Source organism: Narcine bancroftii, chromosome 7 (genome assembly GCF_036971445.1).
Source record: "Narcine bancroftii isolate sNarBan1 chromosome 7, sNarBan1.hap1, whole genome shotgun sequence".
Lineage (NCBI taxonomy): Eukaryota > Metazoa > Chordata > Chondrichthyes > Torpediniformes > Narcinidae > Narcine > Narcine bancroftii.
Window position 1 is genome coordinate 159,940,615 of NC_091475.1, and position 13,375 is coordinate 159,953,989.

Here is a 13,375-nt window from a genome sequence, read left to right on the forward strand (position 1 = left end):
CTAATGTTCTCCAGCTTTCCCTTTGTCGATGGCTGTCAGCGTTACCAGGGCACCTTGCTGCCAAAGCTCTGTCAAATGCAGTCTTCATGTCAAAGGTCGTCAGTTGAACTTCACCTCTGAAATTCAGCTCTTCGCCCCATCTTTGAACCTTTGATGAGGTCAGCAGACAAGTGATCTTGTTGAAACCGGGACTAGACATCAATGAATATGTTATTGGTTGGTTAGTATCACTTGATAGCACTTTCCATAATTTCTTTGCTGAAAACCAAGATCAGTTTGATTGAGCAGACAAATTGGATTTATCTTGTGTATTTTGTAGTGTTTTTACCTGCGGGGGTGGAGGGGGGGAGGGATGGTACTTTGTTGGACTGACGGCTGTGAATTATTTGTACTGGAACAATTTGTTTGAAGCCATACTAAATCGGCTTTGACCTTTCGTGGGAAAACATTATTATTTGTTTTGATTTGGCTAAATTTACATAGATATGAGTAATTGTGAAATAATGCTATGGACAGGATGACATGAATTTAGATTTTGCCTTCAGGACTGTGCGATCTCTCAAGGCAATGAAAGCAAAGCTAAACTAGACTACGGACTGGACACCAGTAGGGCTGGAATGTGTGTCATGTAACTTCTACCTCATGTTTGGAAATTATCAATTGTGTTGGCATAGTTATTCAGAGAATGGAAGTAGTTGATCAGGCAGGCATCCAGAGAAGAGATACTTTTGCTGTTGTGAATTGTTCTCTTACATTGAGGTTACATCACTCGATTGATAAAGAAAGGTATTTTGCTTCAATGCTGAATTTTCACTTTTTGTTGGGGTATTCTCTCTAAAGCAATAGTAAACATTCACCAATCATTTATTTCCAACTGATGCCACTCTGTGGGGCTGAGTTATAAGTATTAAACCAAGGAAGGGAAGCCAACATTTTCCTTCTTGGAGTACATTAAGCACAATTATTTTGAGATGAGAAGACTCCAGCTTTAATGTACATTATTTTTCTGGTGTTAGTCAATGTATTACTGATTTTGTTGACATTTCAAATTCAGATGGTCTGAATGAAACTTTCAACTTTGTGATTGCTCACCATTATACAAAATTAACATGGATGTGAAAAGAGAAGCAAGTCAACATTTTCATTTGGTGAGATTTAGCACTGCAAGGGAAAAATAGATTTAAATTTTATTATTTTTTAATTTAGAAATTAACAAGCCATTTCAGCCAAATTTACCCACTTTAACCTACACCCCAGTATGTTTTTGAAGGGGGGGAGGAAGCTGGATTCTCCGGAGAAAACCCATGCAGACACGAGGAGAGTGTACAAACTCTTTACAGACAGCGCAGGATTCAAACCTGGTCTAGTCCTGATCACTGGTGCTATAAAGGTGTTGCGCTAACACCAACTGTGCCATCCTTAAAAGTTTTATTTAGCTTGTTAAAATGCAGAAAAGTGGGCCAAGGTACAAGGAATTGAAGGTAAGATCTCTGATAGGTGGAATATAGAAGAGGTTGACAAAAATCAAATAATTGTGAAAGTGAGATAAGTGGAAAAATAAAAGATGGATCTAGATAGAGGAAATGTAAAGAATAGCAAAATTATTGGATTCACTGTTGGATGCAATGTATCTTATTAAATGGGATTTGATGCTGCCCTTAACATTGATATTAAATTGAACTGGAGCAATGTAAGAATCTGAGACAAAGATGTATGACTGAAGACAATGTAAGAGAAAGAAAGGACAGTTGACCAGAAACTGAATAACACATGTGGAAAGAACAGTGGTGTTCCAGAAAGCAATCAACCATTCCACTTTTGAGACTGAATACAGTACATCATAGGCAGAGAAAATAGTATATCAAATTAAAAGAAGCTTGCATAAATCAGCAATTAGAAAGTCCATTTTTCACCCAGTAAGTGTGTTTTTGTTAGTGGGAAGGGAGGAGATTCAAGAAAAGTAATTCCCAACATTTTTATATGCTTCCACACAATACTGAAAAACAATGATATAGATTATTTACAGGCTAATCCCTGTAAGCCAAAATTATGAGCAATTTATCAAGAAAGTATGTTGTGGTAAATATTAATCTAAATAATTAAAAACAAGATAATGCCGGCAATAGTTAGCAGACCAGGCAGCATCTGTATCAAGAGAAATAAATAAAATTTGAAGTTTCATCAGAAATATTTCATTTCGGGTTTTCAACATCTGAAGATGTTTGCTTTTATATTGTAAACACACAGCCTAGTCAAAACTGAATATAGAATTCCCACACAGAACTCAGCTCAAGAACTATTTCTAATTTAATTCTGGTGTTTTACCAAGTGTTGATTTTAATATGGGCCTTGGTTTCATTTGCTTGTAATAATTACTAATTTCTTTCAAATATAAAGTTTCTGCTGCAGTACAGCAAACTTAACTTTCTCTGCCTTCAGTGCACCATTTCCCAAATTTGATTAGCTGTTGAAATGTGTTCACCCATTCAGATACCTTTCAGAACATTTCACCTCATCCTAAAGAAAATTGTTTTAAAATTCTTGTAGGTGTTAAAAATAACATGCCAGATAATCCTTACTGTTTTCACAATAATAGCACATAATATTCCAGAAAATCTTCTGAGCAGCAGAAAAGATTGCTGAAATGGGCTCCCTATTTTTTTGTTATCGAATCGATGCAAATTAAAGCAATGAAGTTGTGTGCTATTCTGATCTCTGAGAGCAGTTGAGTAAAAAGTGAAACAAAGAATCTGCACTTGGCAGTCACATTTTGCAGAATGGCTGAGTGCTGAATGCAGAGCTAAGGCGATGAAATCAGCCTCTAGAGCCTTCTGTTATGATTGTGATTCCTCATTAGCCTATCCCACAATCGTCCTCTGTACAAACTGATTTATTGCCTGGAACTTGACTATTCACTGTCTATAATTCAGGAAGAGGAATGGTTATACTATTTAGGAATGAGAAGAGGTACTAACATTTGTGAAATAAAAATCTGATATATTTATCGATTCCAATACTTAGAAATGTCTTTGAGAGTGATGTACCATCAATCATCTCAAACGACTGGAGTTGTGAAACGATCAGGCTTTTGTTAACTATAGACTGGAACAGCCATCAACCTCATTGACTAATCGAGGCAGAGTGGAATGGGGAGCATGCAAGGATCTATGGGTCTGGGCAGGTATGTGAGGTGTGTCCAGTCAGGAGCAGGTCAATCATAGCGTAACAGTAATTTACCAAACAGAGTTTAGACATTTTTAGCAAGAGACCAAATCAAAAGATTGCAAGTAAAATTTTCAGTTCAAGATTCAATCTATCAACATAGAAATAAAACAGTATCATATTACATGAAATTTCTCGTTGCCCTGCTGCAAGACAGGACCTTGACAGGAATTTCCAAAGTGCCTCTTACAGTCAGATAGGAGCAAAAAAAGAGGACCCCCCCCCCCAACAGAGTCACTGAGTGCCTGTAAACTCACCCCTCCACCCCCAACAGTGCTTCCACAGCCACAAAGATCCATCAGGAATCTGATGGCAGCTTTCTGGACCATGCGCGTTTCCAATGCTTCATCTCACACCACTGTTATAAACAAAGTAGTTTACATCCACAAGTGTGTCGCTGTGAGGTCTCTCTTCACTGCCCCACTCAGTGTTCTATCTGTCATGTCTCTGAAGATTCCGTGCACCTTGTTAGCCGTCTCAGCATCTCCGTGTTCCTTTAGAAGATGCTTGAGTTAAGTGAAAGAGTTTCTATTTGAATAGTCCAGTCAAAATAACAGTGACTGAAGATTGGCCATGTGTCTTGCACCAGAGTTTCACAGAACAGATACCTCTTCCTGATCAGAACATTCAATAAAAAGCAACAAACTAAAATTGTAAAGTTACATCTTTGAGCATGAGGACCTTGTGGAACACTGACCAAAAGTAAACACCACAGTGAGGCCAGGACAGTTGGCATGCAAAATGCAGAGGCTGTTAGATGAGACAGAAGTGGGTGGGGAAGGTAATGAACATAGATGAGCCCCCTGTGGTCTGCAGATCACCTATTATGCATCATAATTTTAGTTTGAAAATTGATGTTTTTAACCTTAGGCAGGGTTCTGAAACTGCAAACACGGTGACACCCAGTCTCAGTAGTCACCATAACACACAAATAGATCTGATTGTAAGATGTCAGTGTGTTTCTTCAGAACAAATGGAAATGATTGATGTCAGCAATTTGAATAAATAAAGCTGCTTTATTTTAACCCCCCCTACAGAAATGCTATAGGCTTCAGTAAAACAGTGTGTGTAGATTGACAGTGACAGCGTGATAGGTAGTGGAAAAAGTAAAACTGAATAAGATTGCCTAATGCACTTCATAGCGTATAGGCTATTAGCAAACGAATATCCTGAAATGATTTCAAAGCTATTTGGAACAGTTTTGAGGCAATAATGTAATTTTATGCTTTACCTCTGCAGCTGATGGCATCATCAAAATTCTTTATTGTATTGCTGACTTTCTAATTTTACTTGCGCATTGCACATGGGTTTCCATCCATTATGGAATAGAAGGGAATCTTTTTCTCCCTCCAATAAATCTCTGATGTCTGATACACTCAATACAGTGTACTTCAGTTGTGGCAGACTTCCTGACTTTCTGGGTGTTATTTCTTTTAATACTCCAGTGTACCTTGAATTCATCTTTTTTTCAGATGTTACCTAATGTTATAAATCCTCTAACCAGTTAGATTTTCTTTTAATTTAAATATGTCAGTTTTTGAAACCAAAGGGATGACCTGTGAGCAGCGTCAGACATCTCATGTTACCGTTCTTTTGGCTAATTCCAACCTCACCTCAGACTGATAGTGTATGATGGTACCCTATATATCAGCTTTGAAAGTAATTGATTTCAGAATGGTACAACTAAAAATGTCCCTGAAGACTGCATTTACAATGTGTATTCTACAGTAGATATTTATGTACCTATATTTTGTTCAATTAATTTATTTCCAACAATATAAAGAGAGAGAGAGCGAGAGAGAGAGATATTTTTTTTAATTTATTTATATTTATATATTTTTTATTTTTTATATATTTATATTTATATATGTGTGTGTGTATGTGTGTGTGTGTATATGTGTGTGTGTGTGTGTGTGTGTGTATATATGTGTGTGTGTGTATATGTGTGTGTGTGTATATATGTGTGTGTGTGTATATATGTGTGTGTGTGTGTATATATGTGTGTGTGTGTATATATGTGTGTGTGTATATGTGTGTGTGTGTATATGTGTGTGTATATGTGTGTGTGTATATGTATGTGTGTGTATATATGTGTGTGTGTATATATGTGTGTGTGTATATATATATATATAATGTGTGTATATAATATATATATGTGTGTATGTATGTATATATATATATTTGTATATATATATATTATATTTATATATATTTATATATATATTTGCATATATATATTTATATATATTTATTTATATATATATTTATATATATTTATATTTATATTTATATAAATATTTATATATATTTATATATTTATATATATGTATATCTTTATATTTATATTTATATATTTATATATTTATATTTATATTTATATTTATATATTTATATTTATTTATATATTTATATTTATATATTTATATTTATATTTATATATTTATATATATTTATATATATATCTATTTATATTTATATGTATATTTATATTTATATATATATTTATATTTATATATATATATTTATTTATATATTTATATTTATATGTATATATTTATATATTTATATTCATATTTTTATATATATATATTTATTTATATTTATTTATATTTATATATATATATGTGTGTGTGTGTGTGTGTGTGTGTGTGTGTGTGTGTACACACATATATATATATATATATATATATATGTATGAGGATGAAGATTTATGGAGGGGTATGTCCACGTCTGCTGTAGGCTCGTTGTTGACTGACAAGTCCGATGCAGGACATGCAGGCACGGTTGCAGCGGTTGCAAGGGAAAATTGGTTGGTTGGGGTTGGGTGTTGGGTTTTTCCTCCTTTGTCTTTTGTCAGTGAGGTGGGCTCTGCAGTCTTCTTCAAAGGAGGATTCAGCCCGCCGAACTGTGAGGCCTCAAGATGCACGGTTGGAGGCGATATCAGTCCACTGGCGGTGGTCAATGTGGCAGGCACCAAGAGATTTCTTTAAGCAGTCCTTGTACCTCTTCTTTGGTGCACCTCTGTCTCGGTGGCCAGTGGAGAGCTCACCAAATAAACACAATCTTGCGAAGGCGATGGTCCTCCATTCTGGAGACGTGACCCACCCAGCGTAGTTGGGTCTTCAGCAGTGTGGATTCGATGCTTGCGGATTCTGCCAGCTCGAGTGCTTCGATGTTGGTGATGAAGTCGTTCCAATGAATGTTGAGGATGGAGCGGAGACAGAGCTGATGGAAGCATTCTAGGAGCCGTAGGTGATGCCGGTAGAGGACCCATGATTCAGAGCCGAACAGGAGTGTGGGTATGACAATGGTTCTGTACACGCTGATCTTTGTGTGTTTCTTCAGGTAATTGTTTTTCCATACTCTTTTGTGTAGTCTTCCAAAGGCGCTGTTTGCCTTGGCGAGTCTGTTGTCTATCTCTTTGTCGATCCTTGCATCAGATGAAATGGTGCAGCTGAGGTAGGTAAACTGGTTGACTGTTTTGAGTTCTGTGTGCCCGATGGAGATGTGGGGGTGCTGGTAGTCATGGTGGGGAGCTGGCTGATGGAGGACCTCAGTTTTCTTTAGGCTGACTTCCAGGCCAAACATTTTGGCAGTTTCCACAAAACAGGACATCATGCGCTGGAGAGCTGGCTCTGAATGGGCAACTAAAGCGGCATTGTCTGCAAAGAGTAGTTCATGGACAAGTTGCTCTTGTGTCTTGGTGTGAGCTTGCAGGCGCCTCAGATTGAAGAGACTGCCATCCGTGCGGTACCGGATGTAAACAGCGTCTTCATTGTTGAGGTCTTTCATGGCTTGTTTCAGCATCATGCTGAAGAAGATAGTAAAGAGGGTTGGTGCGAGGATGCAGCTTTGCTTCACGCCGTTGTCAATGGAGAAGGGTTCGGAGAGCTCATTGCTGTATCTGACCCGACCTTGTTGGTTTTCGTGCAGTTGGATAACTATATTGAGGAACTTGGGGGAGCATCCGAGGCGCTCTAGTATTTGCCAAAGCCCTTTCCTGCTCACAGCGTCAAAGGCTTTGGTGAGGTCAACAAAGGTGATGTAGAGTCCTTTGTTTTGTTCTCTGCACGTTTCTTGGAGCTGTCTGAGGGCAAAGACCATGTCAGTAGTTCCTCTGTTTGTGCGAAAGCCACACTGTGATTCTGGGAGGGCATTTTCGGCGACACTAGGTATTAGTCTATTAAGGAGAATCCTAGCGAAGATTTTGCCTGCAATGGAGAGCAGCGTGATTCCCCTGTAGTTTGAGCAGTCTGATTTCTCGCCTTTGTTTTTGAACAGGGTGATGATGATGGCATCACGAAGGTCCTGAGGCAGCTTTCCTTGTTCCCAGCAGAGCATGAAAAACTCATGCAGTTTGGTATGCAGAGCTTTGCCGCCAGCCTTCCAGACCTCTGGAGGGATTCCATCCATACTGGCTGCTTTGCCACTTTGCAGTTGTTCAATTACCTTATGTCTCTTCCCGGGTAAGGACCTCATCCAGCTCTTGACTCAAGGGTTGTTGAGGGAGCTGGAGCAGGGTGGATTCTTGGACTGAACGGTTGGCACTGAAAAGGGATTGGAAGTGTTCTGACCATCGATTCAGGATGGAGATCTTGTCGCTGAGGAGGACTTCGCCGTCTGAGCTGCGCAGCGGGCTTTGGACTTGGGGTGAGGGGCCGTACACAGCCATTAGAGCCTCGTGAAAACCCCTGAAGTCGCCAATGTCGGCGCTAAGCTGGGTTCGTTTGGCGAAGCTAGTCCACCACTCATTTTGGATCTCCCGGAGTTTGTGCTGAAGATAGCTGCATGCGAGATGGAAGGCTCATTTTTTCTCTGGCCAGGAAGGCTTTGCAAGGTGAGCCTGGTGGGCAGATTGATTCTTTGCCAGCAGCTCCTGGATTTCCTGGTTGTTTTCGTCAAACCAGTCCTTGTTTTTCCTGGAGGAGAAGCCCAGTACCTCTTCAGTGGATTGCAGTATGGCCATTTTCAGCTGATCCTGGAGCGTTTCAGGAGACGTGTCCGTGAGGCAGTTTGCATCCTCTAGCTTTGCTTGGAGGTTTGCCTGGAAGTTTCCTCTCAATACGTCTGACTGCAAGTTTCTAACATTGAACCTCTTTCTGGGGTTCATCCTTGACATCCTTGGCGACTTCAACGCTCGGGTCGGTAAAGACTCAGAAACCTGGCAAGGAATCCTTGGCAAGCATGGTGTCGGCAAGTGCAATGATAACAGGCACCTCCTGTTGGAACTCTGCGCAGAACAGCGGACTTGTCATTACTAACACCCTTTTCCAGCAGAGAGACAGCCTGAAGACTTCCTGAATGTATCCCCGATCCAAACACTGGCACCTCCTGGACTACGTTCTGGTGCGCGGAAGAGACAAACGAGATGTGTTCCACACCAGGGTCATGCCCAGCGCGGAATGCCACACTGACCACCGGCTTGTTCGCTGCAAGCTCAACCTTCACTTCAAGCCAAAGTTCAAGAACACACACATATATATGGCCCATCTCTTCGCAAGTGAAGATGAACATGGTGCCTTGTAGCTCTTCTGTCCTCATAGAACTTTTGTTTTCCATGGAGCTTTAGGCACCATCTGTCGGGGCAAGGACTTGAAGGCAAGATAAACGCCCAAGATAAACGCCTCCCTCTGAGTCTCACGCCACTGGGCCTGGTAGAGTGCGAGGCACGACAGCCAGAGTGATGTGGGATTGCCCCGCAGTGGTCTGTTCCAAGACCGTGCTCGCTGGCCGTTGTCCTTACAGATCCTTCGCCCACCAAATTTGCTGCTGCAGACCGCTATGGAAACTGTTTCACATGTTCTGTCACAGCTGCCCGCCCCTGCTGCCAGATTGGTATGTACTATTTGCCCATAGCTGGGCCCTTTCCAGTTACTGATGGCTGGGCTAGCTGAGTCTGGGGATTTGAAGTCAAAGTTACTTTCTCCTAGCCTTTGCCAAAAGAGGCAAAACCTGCAAGGCAGCAGGTGGTTTGAACCCACAGATTCACCCCTGGGAGGAGGGAGATCCATTCGTAACCGAATCCTGGTCCAACTCCTTCCTGTCCGCGTCCCGCTCCCCAGCTCCAAGACACTCTCCTTCCAGTGGCCCGGAGTGCAAGCACGGCCTCTCTGTGCAATCCAGGAGTTGCAGTCCAAGAGGAAGAGATGTGAGCAGAGATCAACAGCGGGGCTCAGCTCTAGGCCCAAAGTAGGCCCAAAGCCTCGGGCCCGAGTAGTTTGCGCCGCCTCTTCTCCTGTCCAGCCCTCCTTCGATACAAATGACATGCTCCCAGATCTGGCTCTGTGGCCCCACATCCTCCAACCCATCCACCAGGCCATAGATGATGTCGTGTACTTCGGAGGCAGGGATGCCGAACACCTCTGCGATTTTTGTGTAGAGCTCCCGCACATTGGAGAAGCCTTCGATGCAGCAGGTTGGGCTGCTGTAAGCCAGCTGCATGTGGAACACCAGCTTGAGCCGGGCGTGAGGCGGCGACACAGACAGCCCGGCCGCATGGACGCCATTCGACGAGGACGCCCCGATCCTGCTGCCCCTCCAGCCCCTCCAGACACACAAACTTGTCCAACACTATATGTTTTTCCTTTTAGTTTTGCTCCTACTTTTAACACCTCTGCGATTTTTGTGTAGAGCTCCCACACATTGGAGAAGCCTTCGATGCAGCAGGTTGGGCTGCTGTAAGCCAGCTGCATGTGGAACACCAGCTTGAGCCGGGCGTGAGGCGGCGACACAGACAGCCCGGCCGCATGGACGCCATTCGACGAGGACGCCCCGATCCTGCTGCCCCTCCAGCCCCTCCAGACACACAAACTTGTCCAACACTATATGTTTTTCCTTTTAGTTTTGCTCCTACTTTTAATTCCAGATTTTTTCCATTTGCATCCAAATATTTGCTCATGTAATTTATCATATTTCTTCAATTCTGACAGTTTTTTTGAAAGTGACTAGTATTTCATTTTTAATGTATTCATTTACTGGACATGGACACTTTTTTAATTGCTCCTAACATTTGAAGATAATTAAAAGTTAACCTTATTGAACATAGAATCCCTATAAGTCGGATCCTCCTTTTATTCTTCCTATCTTAAAAAAAAACATTTTGTTTATCTCAACAATAAGGATATGGAATATTTCATCAGTGATGAATGCTTAGTGTATTATTGTCTCCATGAATGATCATTTGCTCTTTCAGTGGAGTGTGACAGTGACTAGTAGGTACTTTGCTCATTGAAGTATGTCCAATCACGAAAAACTTCTGCAAAGATCCACCTCACACTTTTGCAGCATTTCAGCTATATGGCATTGTCACAGTGTGGCATCTCTGAATGCTTGATTAGGCTTTTCATGTCTGCCGTGCTTAGTTGCTCAGAAGCGTGTTATGCATCAGCTGCAAGATTTGTCATTGCTGATAACGAATAGTGGAAATGGATGTTAAGATTCATAAAATGTACAATTTTGCAAAATTTCTAAAATAATGTGCCAACATTTTAATGGCTATTTATTCCAGTCTTTAACATAGATCTTGTTTTATGTATGTAGCAGTACAGTTCATATATTTTGGCTTCATGTCACATCACATGGTTCCAAAGCCCTTGTATAGATATTTTTTTCCCCCAAGTCCATAAAAATGGCAAATTTAAACTTGATTTAACCCTTGCTCCAGAGAATTGAACAAGTAATGATTTGATTCTAACTCTTAACATAAAATATAGGAGCAGAAATAGGCTATTTAACCCATCGAGTCTGCCTCGCCATTAAATCATGAGCTGATTCATTTTCTCACTCAGCCCCACTGCCAAGCCTTTTCCCCATAACCTGCCCAATCATGAATCTGATCAATCTCTGCCTTAAGTACACCCAATTACCTGACATCCACAACCACCTTTGGTAACAAATTTCACAGATTTACCACCTTCTGGCTGAAAAATTCATCCATAGTTCTTCTAAATGGATGCCCTTCAATCCCGAGGTTGTGCCCTCTTGCTGTAGACGCTACTACCATGGGAAATAACATTTTGACATCTACTCTGTCCATGCCTTTCAACTTTGAAATGTTTCAATGAGATCCCACCCACTCCCCCCGAATTCTCCTCAATTTCTAAAAGTACATGCCAAGAGCTGTCAAATGCTCCTCATATGACAACCCTTTCATTCCCAGAATCATCCTTGTGAACCTCCTCTAAACCTTCTCCAACGTCAGCATGTACATTCTTAAATGAGGAGCCAAGCACTGCTCACAATATTCCAAGTGCCTTAGAAAGCCTCAACATCTCATCCCTGCTCTTACATTCTATTCTTCTTGAAATGAATCCTAGAATTGCATTTGCCTTATTCACCACCGACTCAACATGCAAGTTTACCTTAAGGCTATCCTGCATGAGGACTCCCTGGTCCTGGGCATCTGGATATTTTCAATTTTTTCCCCATTTAAAAAATAGTCTGCCTGTTTATTTTCTACCAAAGTGCATAACTGTACACTTTCTACCACTTTGCCACTTCCTGATCCATTCTCCATGTATTTCTAAGTCATTTTGTAGCCTCATACTTCATCTTTTCAATCCTTATGGGTTTTTCATTGCCTTCTGCAAGTTTTTTAAAAATTCCCAATCCGCTATCTTCCCACTAATTTTTACTTACTTGTATGCCCTTTCCTTTGCTTTTACGTTGTCCTTGATTTCCCTTGTTAACCACAGGTGTGACATTTTTCAGTTTGAAAATTTCCTTTTATTTGGTAAGTATTTATCATGCACCTTCCTCATTTCTTGCAGAAATTCCAACCATTGCTGCTCTGTTGTTTCCCCTCCCAGTGCCCCCTTTCAATTTACTTTGGCCAATTCCTCTCTCATGCCGCTGTCATTCCCTTTATTCCGCAGAAGTGTTGACACATCTGACTTTAGTTTCTCCTTGTTAAATTTCAAGTTCAACTCAGTCATATTGTGATCGCTGCCCCCTAATGGTTCCTTTACTTTAAGCTCTCTAATCACCTCTGGTGCACTACACAGCACCCAATCCAGTACAGTTGATCCCCTCGTGGGCTCATTAACAAGCTGCTTTGAAAAGCCAACCTCATAGGCTCGCTACAAATTCTCTCTCTTGAGATTCAATTGTAACCTGGTGTTTCCAATCTACCTGCATGTTAAAATCCCCATGACGACAATAACATTGCCTCTGTCATGCCTTTTCTATTTGCTGTTGTAATTTTTTGTCCACATCTTGGCTCCTGTTTGGAGGTTTGTATATAACTGCCAGCAGTGTCTTTTTACCCTTGTCATTTCTTACCTCAACCCAAAATAATCCTATAGCTTCTGATCCTATGGAAACGCGCTCTCATGATTTAATGTTGTACCTTACCAACGGAGCCACGCCACCCCCTCTGCTCACCTGCCAATCCTTTTGATGTACTCTGTATTAAGCTCCTAATGACATCCATCCTTTAGCCATGATTCCATGATAGCCACAGCATCATTCCTGCCAAGGCCATCATACTACAAGGCCATCCACTTTATTTTTTATGTTGTGTGCATTTAAATATAAAATCTTCAGCCTTGCATTTGTTATTTTTTTGTGTTGCATCTCATCCCACTGACTGCCATGTTGCCCTCTCTGCCTATTCCTTTCACACAAACTCCCTACCAGCTGTCCCTACTTGGACACCAACCACCTCTTCCTCTGCCTCTTCACTTGGATTCCTAGAGCCCTGCAAATCTAGTTTACACCTTCTCCTTAACAGCAATAGCAAACCTCCAGCCAGGATGTTGGTTCCCCTCATATTCAACCTGACCCACTTGTGCAGCTCACCCCTTCAGAAAATGTTCCAATTATCCTCTTCGCCCCAATCTGAGAGTGAGCAGTCCTCTCGCTCTGTGAATCGATTGGCCCGACACTAATGCCACCCCATGCAAATACATAACAAAATGAAGCCTTTTGGATAATTTTTTGTGCTAAAACTTCAATAAGGTCATTCACTTTAATTTCATATTCTTTCATATATATATTTTACGCATTTTATTCAAAAGCATTTTCAGCGATCTCTGTATAATTGACCTATTTCCTGCCTCAACCATGTGGTCTCAAGATTTTTCTCCGCATTCTATATTTTTTTAGACCCAATGGATATTGAATTAAATCCATCCTGGCATCTGATGCAGGTTTG

The 13,375-nt window shown here is 41.0% G+C and overlaps 1 protein-coding gene across 1 annotated transcript in view; it reads left to right on the forward strand.

Annotated features, from left to right (window-relative positions):
- Positions 1–698: 698 nt before the first annotated feature.
- LOC138740058 (teneurin-4-like) overlaps positions 699–13,375 on the forward strand; it is a 393,122-nt gene continuing 380,445 nt past the window's right edge. The window contains exon 1 of the mRNA XM_069892490.1: positions 699–786. The gene's annotated coding sequence lies outside the window, so the exon portion shown is untranslated. The remainder of the gene's footprint in view (positions 787–13,375) is intronic.